Raw genomic sequence first — 18,846 nt, 5'->3', positions numbered from 1 at the left:
TACATTATATATAGATCCCATGTACACACAGTATATATTATACATACAGTACATTATATATAGATCCCCTATACACACAGTATATATTATACATACAGTACATTATATATAGATCCCCTGTACACACAGTATATATTATACATACAGTACATTATATATAGATCCCCTGTACACACAGTATATATTATACATACAGTACATTATATATAGATCCCCTGTACACACAGTATATATTATACATACAGTACATCCTATATATAGATCCCCTGTACACACAGTATATATTATACATACAGTACATTATATATAGATCCCCTGTACACACAGTAAATATTATACATACAGTACATCCTATATATAGATTCCCTGTACACACAGTATATATTATACATACAGTACATTATATATAGATCCCCTGTACACACAGTATATATTATACATACAGTATCTCCTATATATAGACCCCCCGTACACACAGTATACAGTATATTATACATACAGTACATTATATATAGATCCCATGTACACACAGTATATATTATACATACAGTACATCCTATATATAGACCCCCTGTACACACAGTATATTCTATATATAGACCCCCTGTACACACAGTATATTCTATATATAGACCCCCTGTACACACAGTATATTCTATATATAGACCCCCTGTACACACAGTATATTCTATATATAGACCCCTTGTACACACAGTATATTCTATATATAGACCCCCTGTACACACAGTATATATTATACATACAGTACATCCTATATATAGATCCTCTGTACACACAGTATATATTATACATACAGTACATTATATATAGATCCCCTGTACATACAGTATATATTATACATACAGTATATTCTATATATAGACCCCCTGTACATACAGTACATCCTATATATAGACCCCCTGTACACACATTATATATTACATCCTATATATAGACCCCCTGTACATACAGTACATCCTATATATAGACCCCCTGTACACACAGTATATTCTATATATAGATCCCTGTACACACAGTATATATTACATCCTATATATAGACCCCCTGTACATACAGTACATCCTATATATAGACCCCCTGTACACACAGTATATTCTATATATAGACCCCTTGTACACACAGTATATTCTATATATAGACCCCCTGTACACACATTATATATTACATCCTATATATAGACCCCTTGTGTACACAGTGCAGACACACGTTATGTACATATCCCCTGCATGTATGTATGTATATATGGCGGGCATGTGTGATGAGCCGAGTGGGGATCGATGGTCAGCACACACACACCCAGACATATATGGAGTGTATGATGATATCGCAGGCAGACGCCGTGGCCCGGTACAGTGAGTGTGCAGAGCTCTCCTCCCGTCCTCTCCCCTCCTCCTCCCGCCCCCCGCCTCCTCCCCCTCCAGCCGATCCGCTCAACTCTCCCGGGCCGAGGCTGCCAGGGAGCCGGGGACTCATCGCATCCAGCCGGCCAGCCGAGCCGCCCCTTCACCGGCGACCCCCCCACCAAGGTAAGATCGGCCGACCCCTCGACTCTCCGCACGATCTTCTCCTATTACCCCCCCCACCCCCCGCCATCTGACACCGGGGGGGAGGAGGTGATCCTCTGCAGGGGGAGCGAGAACCCCAACTTCTCCCTCCGACACCCCACTACGCTCCTGCAACGCCTGGCAATCGAGGGTGCAGCGTGCGCGTTGGGAAGGAGGGGGGTGGGGGTGTCATCATCCCCCCAACTCTGTGCCCCCCCCCCCCCGGGGAGAGGGTCTCTGTTGGCCACCCCCTCCCCCTTCCACCATGCACACCCTGCCCCCCCTTCTTTCAATTTTGCAAAATATAATTTTGCAAAAAAAAAATGTTTTCAAGTTTTCTACTTTTCTCATCAAAATCCAGCCTGGGGGTGCAGCATCTTGGAGATGTACCCCACACAGCCCCCCATTAGCCGGGCCCCTCCCCCCCTTCTCAGGCCTGATTTCTCTCTCTCAATTTTTCCAATTTTTTTTTCTCTTTTCTGAAACGGCAGATTTATTTCATTAAAACAACGCCACCTACAGGGCGACTTCCCCACAAAACCACAAATTCAGCCTGAAATAAACAATTATTTCTCTCTCTCTCTTTTTTTTTAATCTCAAACTTTAATTTCCTGAGTTTGCCATTTGATGGATTGGGGAAGAGAGGAGGGGGTGGGGGGCATCCGTCACATTTCATGATGGGAAATTTTCCTGATGTCCTTTTAAATCCTCCATCATTCTTCAAATCCTATATATATATATTTTTTTTTTTTACAAATCTGAATTTATTTCAATGCAACATTTTTTTTCCCCTCTAACAATTTTAGGAATCCTGTTCAGCTGCATAATGATGTAGATCCAGTGTAGTGTTTCATGGGGAGAAATAGGAGTTTTCAATGATTATTATTATTATTTATTTTTTTTAAGATGAGATGCTTCTAGAGAAAAAAAAAATCATTTTGCTGATGGAGCTGTAGAAAATTCTGCACTGGAAAAACATAACCTGCAACGTTCAGTGTGGTGGAGGCACACCCATGCAAATTTAGATTTAAGAATTCCAGTTTTTTGAAAAATGAAGAATATTTTGTGTGCATTTGCAGTTTATTTGTAATATTCTGAAAAAGATTTTGTTTTGTCATTTTTCTCTGGGACAATGGTTCAAGTTTCGATGCTGACTGCATGGAATCTATTTAGGGAGCTAAATTAAATTTTGTCTGGATGTGAAATCCACTGAAAGCGAGCTTTATGGTCTAATTAAAAAAAAAAAAAAAAAAAAAGCCAGAGATAGATGGAAGAGTTACCATTGAATGCTGAGTATCCATCAGCCCTTGCAATACGCTGGTGACACTTTTTATTCAACCAGTGTCTGCCATATTGAATTAAATTTATTTTAACTGGTTTTGTTTGTTCTGGTTTTCAGTACAGGAAATGAAGCCATATTTTGTAGTTCTTCTATAGCTCAAGATTTTGCCTTTTCTTTGATTTTTATTTTGTTGTCTTGAAAATAGAATTGCAATTTGATGAATTAGGCATTGCTGTATCCATGTGGAATTTGTGTTATATATGTTTGCAGAATTTTACAGAATGGATCCATGGACTTTTTTTTTAAATATTTAAATGCTCAATCTTTATATTTAATTTTTTTATATTTGAAAAGCTCAATTTTTCCCATTTTATTTATAATATTGTGTGTATGTTTGTGATATATATATATATATATATATATATATATATATATATATATATATACACATATATATTTATATATATATACACGCACACACACATATACAGAGAGGGAGAGAATAAATGTTTGAAATTGTAACCAAACCCTTATCACGTGTACAGCTGGGGTAGTTGGAGATGTCTTTTGGTTGTAAATATTTGAGTTTATATTTAAATGTTTTGACAGTTTTTTTTTCAGAATTGACATATCTAGTGACTGCTTAGATTATTGTCTGGTAGAATGAAAAATGAACTAAATTTTACAAATGAAGTTGTGGTTATAACATAACTGCCATTTTCTTTTTTTTTAAATTTTGTTTGTAATCGTTGAGCTGAAAGTGTGATAATTGGAAGGATTTCTTGAGCTCTCAGCAAATTGTCAGCTCCATGTATGTTTGTTCATATTTGTCAATAATTTATGCTTGATATTGGTGCAAAGATGAAAATGGTGTGAAATTATCATCAGCGGATTGAGGAAAAGCTCCCATGAGAGATTAGAAGTTTCAGTGTTGACAGGCTGTCCTTTTTTGTAATATTCAGTTTATTGATTTCTCCATTTATCACGCAAGCCACATTTGAGTGTTTAATTTAACCTCAATCATAAATATGTCCAATTTTTATGTATTTTTATGAGCAGTTTGGTTTTTTTGCTTCAGTTGCAGCATATCTTTGTGTGTGTGTGTGTGTGTGTGTATATGTATATAAACAGGGGAAAAAAAGAAATATATACCGGTACATTTTTTTTTTACCATACTTTTTTTTTTTTTTTCTTTTTTTAAACTCAGATTGGTTTGTGTTGAGATGTTTCCATGCCATTGACAAAATGTGATCTATGTAGAATTTTCCATAGCTTTGCCAGTTATTTTCAGCTGCATAGGTGCTGCATTTTTTTCCACCCTGTTGGTTGGCAGTCAAACGCCAACTTTCTCATCTAAATGTGAACTGTGTATAATTGCCTTTGGCAGTTGTTTTTTGGGATTATTATTTTTTGTTCTCTATACAAGTAATTATTGCAAAAGAAGCAAACCTAATATTAATAAAACATATATATTTTAAAAAAAATGTTTTTTTTTTGTTTTGTTTTATTTATACGTTCATATATTATTTTGAGTGGCTCTTCAGTGCATGTTCCTGATGCAACCATCTATGCGTTGTGATGTGCTGGAAACAAAAAAAAAAAGGTACTGTTGCCCTATTTAGGCCCGTTGCAGTAAGGCAGCCTATTTGGAATGGGCAAATGTGCAACAACATGTGACAATAATGTAGTATCAGACTAAAAGTCAGTGAACATGACCTCCGTGGGTACAAGAGACCAGCTACTCTAGTCTGATATATCATATATTAGTGCCGCGCATATATCCCTATATCCTTATATACATCAAAAACTTCCAAAACATGATAATTAATCACTTGTGAATACAATGATTATAATTAACCACTTGTGAATACAATGATATTAACTTAAAAGTCCTTCATGTGATTATTATCCATGCCTCTATGATATATTCCCAAACAGGTGCTCTTTATTCCTTATATCCACATGTATTCTTAAAGGTGCTCCTCCACCAGAGACATACAGATATACTCTCACCTCCTTATATGACCCAATTGCATATGTCAAATACCGCCTTTCCCTTTTAACCCGGGTAGGTATACGGTATAGATGGCTCCACTCTCCTCCTCACTCTGCTGCAAACGGACTTGTCTCCTCTTTATCCCACATATATACCGCATATGTAAACAGAAAGGCTTGCTATGGTGTAGTACTTAAATATAGTGTGATTTATTAAAAAAAAACAAAGTGCACTCACATTTAAAAGTGTCCTGCTGGGACACCGCAGTAAGAACCTTGTTTCATCTCTATTTCAATGTGTTTAGTAATTTCCAAGATGGCTGCTCGGTTTAGCGGCTTGACGTCATCAGCCCACCCTACGCGTTACGTCACGTCGCATGATTTCCTCTAGTCTGATATTTAAGTTTTGGGTTGTTATCCCACATATCCTCCGCATATATAAACAGAAACACTTGCCATGGTGTAGTGCTTAAATATAGTGTGATGTATTAAAAAAAAACAAAGTGCACTCACATTTAAAAGTGTCCCGCTGGGACACCACAGTAAAAAACCTTGTTTCAATGCAATTTCAGTATGTTCAGGAATTTCCAAGATGGCTGCTCATTTTAGCGGCTTGATGTCATCGGCCCACTCTACACGTTACGTCAGGTCGCGTGACTTCTGCTAGTCTGATATTTAAGTTTTGGATTGTTATCCCACATATCCTCCGCATATATAAACAGAAACACTTGTCATGGTGTAGTGCTTAAATATAGTGTGATTTATTAAAAAAAACAAAGTGCACTCACATTTAAAAGTGTCGGAAGTCACGCTAGTCTGACATTTCAGTTTTGGGTTGTTATCCCACATATCCTCCGCATATGTAAACAAAGGGTTGACATGATGTAGTACTTAAACATAGTGTGAATTGTTAAAAAAAACAAAGTGCACTCACATTTAAAAGTGTCCCCAGTAAAAACCTTGTTTCAATTCTATTTCAATGTGTTCAGGAATTTCCAAGATGGCTGCTCGGTTTAGCAGCTTGACGTCATCAGCCCACCCTACGCGTTACGTCACATCGCGTGATTTCCTCTAGTCTGATGTTTAAGTTTTGGATTGTTATCCCACATATCCTCCGCATATATAAACAGAAACACTTGCCATGGTGTAGTGCTTAAATATAGTGTGATTTATTTAAAAAAACAAAGTGCACTCACATTTAAAAGTGTCCACAGTAAAAACCTTGTTTCAATGTGTTCAGGAATTTCCAAGATGGCTGCTCGGTTTAGCGGCTTGACGTCATCAGCCCACCCTACGCGTTACGTCACGTCGCGTGATTTCCTCTAGTCTGATATTTAAGTTTTGGATTGTTATCCCACATATCCTCCGCATATATAAACAGAAATACTTGCCATGGTGTAGTGCTTAAATATAGTGTGATTTATTAAAAAAAAACAAAGTGCACTCACATTTAAAAGTGTCCTGCTGAGACACCACTGTAAAAAACCTTGTTTCAATGTGTTCAGGAATTTCCAAGATGGCTGCTCGGTTTAGCGGCTTGGCGTCATCGGCCCACCCTACGCGTTATGTCACATCGCGTGACTTCCGCTAGACTGATATTTCAGTTTTGGGTTGCTTCTGGCCATTTGGTCTGCATGAGATCTTTTTACCAGAAGTCCCAACTAGCTGCTGTAACCATGACAGAGTGAAATTGATGGTGTCAGTCTACATAATGTGCCATGAACAATGGGGAAGGCCAGCTGTATTGAAGTGACATCTGTGCCCTGGTCATGTGGGATGGATCAAGACACAAACTACCAAAAGGATGTTTCACCATTGGAGTCTGAGAGTTTGGTGAAGGTAGGAGTGAGCAAATGAAACCATCAATGAGTAAGCAGAACTGACATTTTATTTCTGGTAGGGGTTAGCCTTGAGAATCTTTTATGATCCAAGCTGTAGGGTCAATGTTGTCATGTGTGTCTCTGGATAGTTAAAATGGTATTAAACCCAGAAACATAAAATGTATATGTTGTGGTTTACCATGCTGGCTGCCTTTGTTTTTTTCTTTCTGTAGAATTTTTTTCCCTTTTATTTTCTTCTGGTATTCTGAGAATTGTCTAATAGATTGAAAACATACTGGGCCCATTCGGGTGCTACATAGATGCATTCCACATACGCCTTGGGGTTGATTTACTAAAACTGGAGGGTGCAAAATCTGGTGCAGCTGTGCATGCTAGCCAATCAGCTTCTAACGTCAGCATGTTCAATTAAAGTGTTACTAAACCCACAACAGTAACATCAGCCTGTATGTGCAGTAAAGCATGCTTGTTATATTCACTGTAGAACATAAGGGGTTAATCCTCTACATTGTGTAAAAAGGCCGTTTGATCCCCTCTGCTCCTCCGCTTGTTCAAATGTCCACGTCTTATCTCCTGATAACACAGAGTGAACCGGTAGCCATTCTGCACATGCTCAGTTTAGTGTGTATTTCTAGAGAGGGTTTTTTTTTTTTCATGGGAAAGTGCATGTGATCAGCACAGGGCCAATCAGCACTGTTCAGACAGAGGTCAGGGTTTTACATCCTCCTAGAGCAGAAAGGAAACTCCTCCTACAAGCTTTAACCAGTGCTCTGCTGGACACTGATAGAAGTCACAAGACTGCTATAACTGCTGATGAGAAAAGGTATTTAGCAGTTTATATTTACTAAAATAATTGCATTTCCATGTTCTGTGTACTGGGTGAGACCAGATATTGTGAATGCAGGGTCCTGGGTTTAGTAACACTTTAAGCTTTGACAAAAAAATACTGAATCTGATTGGTTTCTGTGCAGAGCTGCACCATATTTTGCACTCTCCAATTTTAGTAAATCAACCCCAATATATTTTATTAAAGTGGAACTACACGCATTTATGTAAAGTGTTTGTAGGCCTTTACAGTGAAGTGACTGGCCTCAGGTGATACACAGAGATTAAACAAATCTCCTACATATGTTGTACCTGTTTATCTGCAGTCTTCTCTACCCCTTGTTGAAAGTGCTGAATATATAAAGCTTGCAGAGTTGTCAAAAAAAGTGGGCGGAGAACTGAAGTTGCACTCTGCAGAGCTCAGTGAGGAGAGTTCTGAGAGCTGATTTGAGGGAAGAGACACCCCCCCCCCCTCTACACAGCTCACAGGAACAGAGCTGAGGCTGTCAATCTTGTTAAGCTCCCTCCCCTGTCACCATTTTTCTCTTGGTGTCAGGAAAACTTGTCAAAAGCAATTCATACTGATAGCAGAGGAATGAAGCAGCAGAAAAAGCATATTCAGGGAATGCTAACTGTGATGTTGGCTTTTGCTCTCAACCAAACTGTCAAACCATCAAATGGCCGGAGTCATAACTGATCATGTGTGCAGCACTGTGGCAGTTGCAGATCAAGCAGAGGCTAAGATGGGAGGTTCCTTGGCTGTAAAGCAGGGGTGTCAAAATGGCAGTCCTCCAGCTGTTGCAAAACTACAAGTCCCATCATGCCTCTACCTTTGGGAGTCATGCTTGTAGCTGTCAATCTTGCAATGCCCCATGGGACTTGTAGCTTGGCAACAGCTGGAGGGCCACCAGTTTTGCACCCGTGCTGTAAAGGATAGGAGGGTTTATTTGGCTTCAAGGCCTCTGTGTTCAGTTTCTCATAATACTCCTTTTCATAAATGACCCTGGTTGATCCATTCATCAGAATGTTGCATTTATCGATATGGAATCTGTATGATCTTTCGTGCTGATATTAGTGATGGGGCCTGTCTGGGTTGTCAAATTATTTGACCTGTTAATAAGAGGGGCAAGTACCACAGTTAGTGTTTGTGTGTGTGTATATATACAAAGTGGTATCAAAAAGGTTCAAGATTAGTTTTGTAACATGCCAACAGATGGCAGCACAAGGCTGCACACACAGTCACTGGGAGCACCGACCTTCATAAGTCAGTATGCAAAAAGATGTCATCCTGTGTACATCAGGAGCTGGGCAACTGATGCTAGTCTGACCACGTGCATTACCACATCTGCTATTTCATCATGGGCAGCAAGTTAGAACAAAGGCCAAATGTGAAATTCTGAGTGAAACTGGGCAAATCTGCCACATAGACGTTTGACATGATTCGGCAAGTTTACTTCCATGCTGGTACGCACGCTTCAAGAGTGGAATAACATCACTGGAAGACGACATGAGATCAGGAAGACCTTCAGCGAGCTAAACCCCTGAAAATATCGAAATGTCAAAACCGTTAGGCAACTTGTGCATGATGATCATCTGAGAACAATCCACGACATTGCTGCCATTGTCGGTGTGTTATACGGGACACTCCAGACAATCCTCACGTGTGAATTGAACATGCGCCAGGTTGCTGCGTGGTTCTTCTCCAGGCTGCAATGATCTCACTTCTGCACCCACCCTACTCCAGATTGGGCTCCTGGGGACTTTGCTCTCCTCCCGAAGATGAAGATCCAGCTCAATGGTCGCCGTTTTGACAACATTGCGGAGATCCATATAGCAGAAGGTGCTTGACACGCTTCGAAAAGAAGGCTTCCAGGGCACATTCTAGAGGTGGCAGGAACGCTGTATTGCTGTGCAAGGGGACTGTTTTGAAGGTGATAGTGTGTAAATGTCAATAAATAAAAGTACTTTCTTCTAAACAGAGCTAGCCTCCAAACTTTTGATGCCACCGTGTATGTATATGTGTGTGTGTGTATTTATGTATATATGTGTGTGTGTGTGTATATATATATATATATATATATATAAACACTCACGACTGATACTTACCTCTCTTTATCAAAGGGTCAAACATGATCTAGTTTTCACAATACCTGAATACAGGTTCGCTGTCTCGAGAAACGTGTCAAATCTCCCCGGGCCCTAACACTACAATCTGCACAAAGGCTACCTTGCTGATATATGTACCGGTATGATGATTGGGGCAACCAGGGTATATTGTGAAAAAGTGTATTATGAGAAATTGAAAACTGAGGCCTTAGTAGGCTCCCTAGGAAAAGTTTTTCTAAAAGTTTTTCTTTTCTTATAAGTTTTTCTTGTTATAAGAAAAGTTGTAATATATATGCAGGGATGTCCAATTCCTATTGACCAACGCAAGGGACATGTAGTTCCGGGCACTGGATAGGTAGTTTTTTTTTTGCCCTTAGCCCCACTGTGGGCAAGCAGCAGGGCTCACCTGTCAGGTGGAAGCAATCGGGCAGCAGCGCTGCAGCCGATTGCTTCCACACAGCCCACAGTGTCAGCTTCTACCCCACCCCCGCTCTATGTCTCAGGCTCCACTTGCCCATCTGTGAGCCGGAGACTGGATTAGCGGGTGCCGTGGAATGTGGTATAGGGGATGGAGGAGGAGAGCGGACACATCCGCTCCCCTCCCCTTCTTCTCCTGATCCGGAAGTGATGTGACGTCACTTCCAGGTCCGCGTTCGACAGCTTCCCGGTCATTGAGGCTGGGAAAGAATGTAATGCGGAGCGATGTGCACTGCATTACATTCAGTGTAGTACAGGAGAGACCTGCATGTCTCAAAAAAGAGAACCTGTCACCAAAAAAATCATCACATAAATTACTTTTTGTCCCATGTGTGATAAAAAAAAAGTAAATTTTTTTTTTAAATTGAAGTTACACCCAAGCATATAACACCCCCAAATTTTTCAAGGCCCCCCACCCCACATATGTACGCACGCACAAACGTAAAAGCACATACTCGGGCGCCTATACATGAAAATGTGGATTGCGATACACATGTTACATATCGCCGCGCATGCCAGAGTGAGAGCAATATTTGTAGCACCAGACCTCCTCCGTACACTATACTGGTGACCTATAAAGGGCTTTAAAAGTGTCGCCTATAGAAAATATAGGGTACTAAAGTTTGTTGCCATTTCACGAGCACATGCAAATTTAAGGTTTGACATGTTGGATATCTCTTTACTCGCTGCAACCTCGTCTTTTATATTTTACAACAAATGGTATCGTTTGTTGGTTTTTGTGCCCTAAAAATAACTTAAGTGTATTTTTTACTGAAATTTTGTTTACTGAAACCTTTGTGATAATATCGTGTGACATAAAAAATTGGAACTACCGCTATTTTATTCTCTAGGATCTCTGCTTTCACAAAATCTACAATGTTTGGGGGTTTGTGTCATCTAAAACGACTTTTTAAACGTGTGCAAATAACGCAAAAACAGCTCTGACAGCGAAAAGGATAAGTCGGACACTCCCCTTTCCTGATGAGCAGCCAACCAGTGCTCATTACACTGCAAGGTCTCTTCCTTCACTACTAGTCCCATGGTGCGATGCTGGGGATAGGCGGGAGGGGGGGAGGATAAAAATATTAAACGTTTTAGTCGCTAAAAAGCCCCTTTTGTGTTTAAAAGCCCCCGACATTACTTAAATCAGATTTAAATACAGTTTTGGTTAACATTTATGTTTTTTTAATCAGGACAAGTAGATTGTTATGAGGGACAAGTAGATTGGGACACCGATTTAGTCCCTGGATGAGTAGTTTTTCAAAAATTTCCACACCCCTGTGTATGATTATTCTAATACAATAATGTATATGGGTATGTGGAATACAACTATGTCTACACCCCATGTGCAACCCCTTGCATTTAGCTAACGCGTTTTGCCAAAACACATGATCACACAGTACCTTGCATTTCAGCGTGGCGTGTTTTTTTTTCGCAAGGGTCATGCATCACTTACTTTAGTGCATTTTTCCTGTGGAGGGCGTTTATTTCAATGGGCTGCTCTAAATGCGATGCAGAGAAATGTTTGCACTTCGCCTGCATAGGTGAACGGAGACTTAAAGCAGGCAGGTTCTTACCATTAAATGCCTTTTTTTCAATAAAATAACCCTACCTGCATGTACGCAGTCTTCTTTACAATGTTCACAGCTCAGTAAACCCTGTGTGCCGAGATGATTGTACTTCTGCGCATGCGCAGGAGTATCGTCATTCCGCCAATGACGTTAACCGCAGCCTGGTAGCCAGAAGATGTGGGCAACAGCGTGCCACTGACCGTCTCCTGGTATTCTGGCAAGATATACACTTTTTCTGTCTTACCCCTGGTTCACATATCCGTGTTTCTGCGGGCCACGTTTTGCGCGGGCATGAGAGCCTGTTCACTCCTGTGCCCCAGGACATGCAGGGAAGAAATCCCTGCACTTCTTCTGGAAACACAGCCCATACAGGAACCTCGGTTCCCAGTGCGGTTGTGATTTCCAGTATGGGCGACGTGCCATTAGAATTAATGGCACCTGCCCGCGGGTCCGCACTCTTCTGCGTAGGTGTTGCGGCTGCACGGATTTTTGTGCGGATCCGCAGCGGCACATATGTGAACCTAGCCTAAGGGTGTCTCGATTCCATGGAGTAGCAAAAGATCCACCATTGGACAGTAGCATTTTGAGCCTGTGGAAAAGGGTAGTGTTAGACCAGCATATTTAAATGGACTTGACTAACAAAGCTAAACTCTTAACTTTTTCAGCAGTTATAGCAATAGTTGATGTTTCCTATTAGGATAAAGGTTTTACGTGAATGAGTAAAAGCTGATCATTGTAAGCACCCGTCAGTGTTAAATGGTTTGTCTTAACCCTCAAACTGCCATTTTTTGCTGGACAGCTTGATCTGTTACAGGAAGTTGAAAAATAACAGACTTACTGGCTGGATCACCTGATGAAAATAAAGGAAAAAAGAAAACTAAAGCGGCCACCATACCTGAAAGAGGGTCCCGACACTGAGGCTGTGCTCGGCCAGTGCATTGTTCACACAGATGGGCACATCAGCCGAGGAGTTTTGTTTTGTGGTGGGTGGCGCCTGATGGGGATTTCTGAGTGATTAGTTCTCAATTAGGTCTGCCTCCCTTGTGATTGGCAATGGATAGGTTCCATAACTGAATAACAGCTATGGCATGCACCCACTGCTGTCAATGAAAAGGGAGGTGGACTTGATGGGGAACTAGTCTCTGAGTCTCCTGTTGGACTCTGTCAATATTATGCCCATCTCATTGGTTGGTTGTGCAGCTTACAGCATCCTATAATCTGATGACTCTAACAGGCCCCATGCAGCTGTCAGTTGGAAGATTCCCTGGCCGACGACTGAATGTACACAAAAGAGTGGTGATATTGGCAGACATTTTTTTTATTATTTATTTAATGTTTTGTTTTTTTTTTTTGCACTGTCCCTTTAAAAAAAAAAAATGTAATCGCTTTTATTCCTATCACAAGGAATGCGTGCATCCCTTGTGATAGAAATAGTGACAGGTTCTATTTATGGAGAGATATGAGGTCAATAAGACCCCACATCTCTCCTCTACAATGTAAAGCGGTAGATCAAAAAAAAGCATTGATCTAGTGCTCTAAAAAAAAAGAAGAAAAAATGGCCGGAACAGGAAGTGACATTGTTCAGGTCCTCCAAGGGCATAGAGATGAGTGGCGGCCATCTTTCCTTCAGTCATCTCATCTTTATGCCCAGCGCCAGGATTGATGGTTTCTCAGGTAAGGCTGAAAACTACCGGGCGGCAGTGAACATCAATGGGATGCTTTTCATTGAGAAACTGAATTCACTTACCCTCTCCATGTGTCAGCAGGCAGGCTTTGCCCACATCGTTGTGATAAAGGTACGGCGAGGTTCCTCTAATACTTTTCCATAATCAACTTTTCCAGAAAATAGCTTGTGCGGTCAAGGGGCCCCAATAGAAAAACTGTGGCTCTTTAAAATCTTGTTTTACTTTTATTGTCATACCTGTAGGCCATTTGAGCCCCCCTGGAAGCCTAACCAAAAAACTCCCAGTTGGCAATCCTGCCTTGTTACTAGGATGGGAAAACCTTTTTTTTTCAGCCAGGCTTCCAAAGGGACCCAAATGGCCTATAGGTGTGACAATAAAATTAATGGACATTTTACAAGCTGCCTGTTTCTTTTTTTAATATGTACTGGGGCCCCTGGATTGCATAGGCTATATTTATATACGGGAAAGGTGAACTTAGCCTTTAATTGCTTCCTGACTTTTCTATAGCAGAAGTACTGCTACAGGGTGGCACGCGTGTGCAAAATCACTGTGTGTGTATGTATATATATATATATATATATATATATATATATATATATACACACATGATTTTGCATTTCCAGGTAGGGAGCGCGCGCACTAACCGCGCTGCCGTTCGCGGCCGTGACTGTCAATCACACTACCCACGCTGCCATTCGCGACCGCGACTGTCAATCACCAGGTCCAGGTCAGTGACTACTCGCCAGTGCCCAGTGATTGCCGAGCATCTCCAATGGCGAGGAGAACTGTTTGTAAACAAAACAGTTCTACCCCTGTCAGCTCATGCACACTGCTTTGGATGGCTGTGCAGAGCACAGCCATGCAAAGGATTGTACTTACAGTGAAGCACATGGATACAGCACTTAGTAAAACAGCACACAGTTAACCCTTTGATTGCCTCTCATGTTAACCCCTTCCTGCCCAGTGCCATTAGTACAGTGTCAGTGCTTTTTCTTTAGTACTGATCACTGTATTGGTGTCACTGGGGATGTCAGTGACACTAAGTTAGTTCCTCCCAGTGTCAGAAGGCCCGCTGCAGTCCCGCTATAAGTCGCTGATCAGAGAAAAACAAACAAAGGGAGCACCGGCCTAGTGCATTACCTTAACCACCTCCTGTCCGGCTGTTGTATATAAACGGCCGGAGGGTGGCACTGCAGGGGCGGGTGGCCATCTATAAACGGCCTCCCCGCACCCTGCTTGTGCGCGCTCCCTGGGAGCGCGCAGCACCGCGATCCGGTGCCCGCTGTGTCCTCTGGACACAGTGAAACACCGATCGTCGGACGGGACCTCTGTAGGAGGTCCCGATCATGTGATCACTGATTGGCCAATCAGTGATCACATGCAAAGTAGTAAGCAAGATGTCACTTCTGACATCATTACTTACTACGTGTGAAATCTGTGAATGATCACAGAGGTCACATGGTACAAGGCTATTCACAAAAGCCTTGTACCATGTGACAAGCTGTGACCAATCACAGCTCACTCAGTACTTCTCAATGAGTGCAAGAATGCACACAGAGAGAAAGAGAAATGATTGCTTTTACATCCTATATGGGTGTAAAAGCAATCAGTGTAAAGAAAAAAAAAAAATCTTCATCACCCCCCACAAGTAGTACAGTGTCACCATGGTGACACTGTACTGCTAGGGTGACAGTATGTAAAAAAAAAAAAAATAAAATAAAAAATAATAATATAAAAAAAAACAAAAAATGTAAAAAAAAATGTTTAAAAATTATAATTTTTGCTTATAAACTAATTTGGATTTTTTTTTTTTACTAAAAAGATAACGGAATAAATTTTGGCTAAGATTTATGATGAAATATTATTTATTTGCAAAATTTTATAAAAAAAACACTTTTTTTCAAAATTTTTGGACATTTCATTTACATAGCAAAAAAAATACAAATCCCAGTGGTGAATAAATACCACCAAAATAAAGCTTTATCTGTCTCAAAAAAATGATAAAAAATTAATTTGGGTACAGTGTTGCATGACCGCGCAATTGTCATTCAAAGTGTGATAGCGTTAAAAGCTGAAAATTGCCCTGGTCAGAAAGAGGGGGGGGAGTGTCCGGTCTGGAAGTGGTTAAAAGTATGTTTATTAAATGTTAAAAATAGGTATTGTACTCACAAATAGTTAATGAATAAAAGGCACATCTGAACCAGACTGAACCAGACTGAGAGACCATTTAAAGGCTCAGGAACCCTTTGCAGGTTTTATGGGTTAATTATCTGATTAGAGTGGGACACTTTGAGCCGAGAATATTGCACCTTTTCACAATATTCTAATTTTCTGAGATTGTGGATTTGGGGTTTTCATGAGCTGTAAGCCATAATCATCACAATTATGACAAATCACGGCTTGAACTATCTTGCTTTGCATGTAATGAGTCTATTTCATATATTAGTGTCACCTTTTAAGTTGCATTACTGAAATAAATGAACTTTTGCACAATATTCTAATTTTTTTAGTTTCACCTGTATATCGCCATTTGTAAACGCTATAACTTTCATGTAAACCAATTAATTTACACGTATTTGGATTTTTTTATAGCAAAGACATGTTGCAGAATACATTTTGGCCTAAATTTATGATGAAATTAGATTTTTTATATTTTTTTACTGAACATGTTTAACCACTTCCATACAGGGCACTTTTACCCCCTTCCTGCCCAGGCCATTTTTCAGATTTCAGCTCTCTCACACTTTGAATGACAATTGCGCGGTCATGCAACATTGTACCCAAACTAAAATTTTATCAATTTCTTCACACAACTAGAGCTTTCTTTTGGTGGTATTTAATCAACACTGGGGTTTTTTATTTTTGCTAAATTAACAATAAAAGTTTACAAATAAATAATTGTTCTTCATAAATTTAGGCCGAGATGTATTCTGCTACATGTCTTTGGTGAAAATAACCCAAATTAGGATGTATTATTTAGTTTGTAGGAAAGTTATAGAGTTCACAAACTATGGTATACATCTGAATATTGATCAATCCTGAAGTACTGACAGCCAATCTAATTTCTTGAGGTCCAAGAATGTCAGAATAGTACAGATATCCCCCAAATGACCCCTTTTTGCAAAGTAGACAGTCCGACGTACTTCATAAGAGGAATGGCAAGTTTTTTGAAGTTGTATTTTTTTGTCATAATTTTTCCGAAAATGAAAAAATTAAAAAAATAATTTTCACTATTTTTTTTAACATACTATCACCATTGCAGTACAGCACCATCATATAACTGGCATGATGGTGATCAGGGACACTGACTGGTGACAGTGACCAATCACAGCTCTCACATTATTTATCAATGGCTGCAAGGATGCAGCCAGAGAGAAGGAGAAATTATTGCTTTTACAGCCTTTATGTGTGTAAAAGCAACCAGTCTTAAAAAAAAAATCTCCCTCACCCCCCACAAATAGTACAGAGTCACTATGGTGACACTGTACTGCTAGGGTGACAGTATGTTAACGAAAAAAAAAAACATGAATAATAATATAGGGTTGTTGGTTCGAATTCCAGCCACGACACCACCTGCCTGGAGTTTGCATGTTCTCCCTGTGCCTGCGTGGGTTTCCTCCGGGTACTCCGGTTTCCTCCAACACTCCAAAAATATGCTGGTAGGTGAATTGATTCCTGTTGGCCCTAGTATGTACATGAATGTAAGTTAGGGACCTTAGATTGTACACCCCTTGAGGGTTAGGGACTGATGTGAATGTACAATATATATGTAAAGTGCTGCGTAAATTGATGGCGCTATATAAGTACCTGAAATAATAATATAAAAAAATAAAATAAATTTTTTTTTAAATTATAATTTTTGGTTATAAACTAATTTGGGTTTTTTTTTTTTTTTACTAAAAAGATAAATGAATACATTTTTGCCAAGATTTATGAAGAAAGATTATTTATTTGCAAAATTTTATAAGAACATTTTTTTTAAATTTTTTGGACTTTTTCATTTATATAGCAAAAAAAACAAAAAACCCCTTGAGGGTTAGGGACTGATGTGAATGTACAATATATATGTAAAGCTCTGCGTAAATTGATGGCGCTATATAAGTACCTGAAATAATAGATAATATAAAAAATAAAATACATTTTTTTTAAAAAAAAATTATAATTTTTGGTTATAAACTAATTTGGGTTTTTTTTTACTAAAAAGATAACTGAAAAAATTTTTGCCAAGATTTATGAAGAAATATTATTTATTTGCAAAATTTTATAAGAAAAACATTTTTTTTAACATTTTTTGGACTTTTTCATTTATATAGCAAAAAAAAAAAACACCTTGAGGGTTAGGGACTGATGTGAATGTACAATATATGTTTAAAGCGCTGCGTAAATTGATGGCACTATATAAGTACCTAAAATAATATAAAAAATAAAAATAAAAAGATTTTTTTGAAAAATTATAATTTTTTGTTATAAACTAATTTGGGTTTTTTTTTTTACTAAAAAGATAACTTAAAATTTTTTTTCCAGGATTTATGAAGAAAGATTATTTATTTGCAAAATTTTATAAGAAAAACATTTTTTTTTGGACTTTTTCATTTATATAGCAAAAAAAAACCCCTTGAGGGTTAGGGACTGATGTGAATGTACAATATATATGTGAAGCGCTGCGTAAATTGATGGCGCTATATAAGTACCTAAAATAATAAATAATATAAAAAATAAAAACATTTTTTTGAAAAATTATAAACTTATAAACTAATTTGGGGTTTTTTTTTTAATAAAAAGATAACTGAATACATTTTTGCCAAGATTTATGAAGAAAGATTATTTATTTGCAAAATTTTATAAGAAAAACATTTTTTTTTTACTAAAAAGATAACTGAATACATTTTTGCCAAGATTTATGAAGAAAGATTATTTATTTGCAAAATTTTATAACAAAAACATTTTTTTTTTTTTTTACTAAAAAGATAACTGAATACATTTTTGCCAAGATTTATGAAGAAAGATTATTTATTTGCAAAATTTTATAAGAAAAACATTTTTTTTTTTTTTACTAAAAAGATAACTGAATACATTTTTGCCAAGATTTATGAAGAAAGATTATTTATTTGCAAAATTTTATAAGAAAAACATTATTTTTTTACTAAAAAGATAACTGAATACATTTTTGCCAAGATTTATGAAGAAAGATTATTTATTTGCAAAATTTTATAACAAAAACATTTTTTTTTTTTTTTTTTACTAAAAAGATAACTGAATACATTTTTGCCAAGATTTATGAAGAAAGATTATTTATTTGCAAAATTTTATAAGAAAAACATTTTTTTTTTTTTACTAAAAAGATAACTGAATACATTTTTGCCAAGATTTATGAAGAAAGATTATTTATTTGCAAAATTTTATAACAAAAACATTTTTTTTTTTTTGGACTTTTTCATTTATATAGTAAAAAAAAAAAACCCCTTGAGGGTTAGGGACTGATGTGAATGTACAATATATATG

The 18,846-nt window shown here is 38.4% G+C and overlaps 1 protein-coding gene across 5 annotated transcripts in view; it reads left to right on the top strand.

Moving 5' to 3' along the window:
• The first annotated feature begins 1,420 nt into the window (after positions 1-1,420).
• The window catches only part of ZNF618 (zinc finger protein 618), a 196,651-nt gene continuing 179,225 nt past the window's right edge, over positions 1,421-18,846 (top strand). For all 5 annotated transcript variants that reach the window (XM_089675153.1, XM_089675152.1, XM_089675151.1 and 2 more), the window contains exon 1: positions 1,421-1,547. The gene's annotated coding sequence lies outside the window, so the exon portion shown is untranslated. The remainder of the gene's footprint in view (positions 1,548-18,846) is intronic.

This window comes from Staurois parvus, unplaced genomic scaffold (genome assembly GCF_062004578.1).
Source record: "Staurois parvus isolate SC_StPar_1 unplaced genomic scaffold, SC_StPar_1.0 ptg000154l, whole genome shotgun sequence".
Lineage (NCBI taxonomy): Eukaryota > Metazoa > Chordata > Amphibia > Anura > Ranidae > Staurois > Staurois parvus.
Note: the sequence above shows the minus strand (reverse complement) of the source record. Positions and strands in the feature narration are given on the sequence as shown.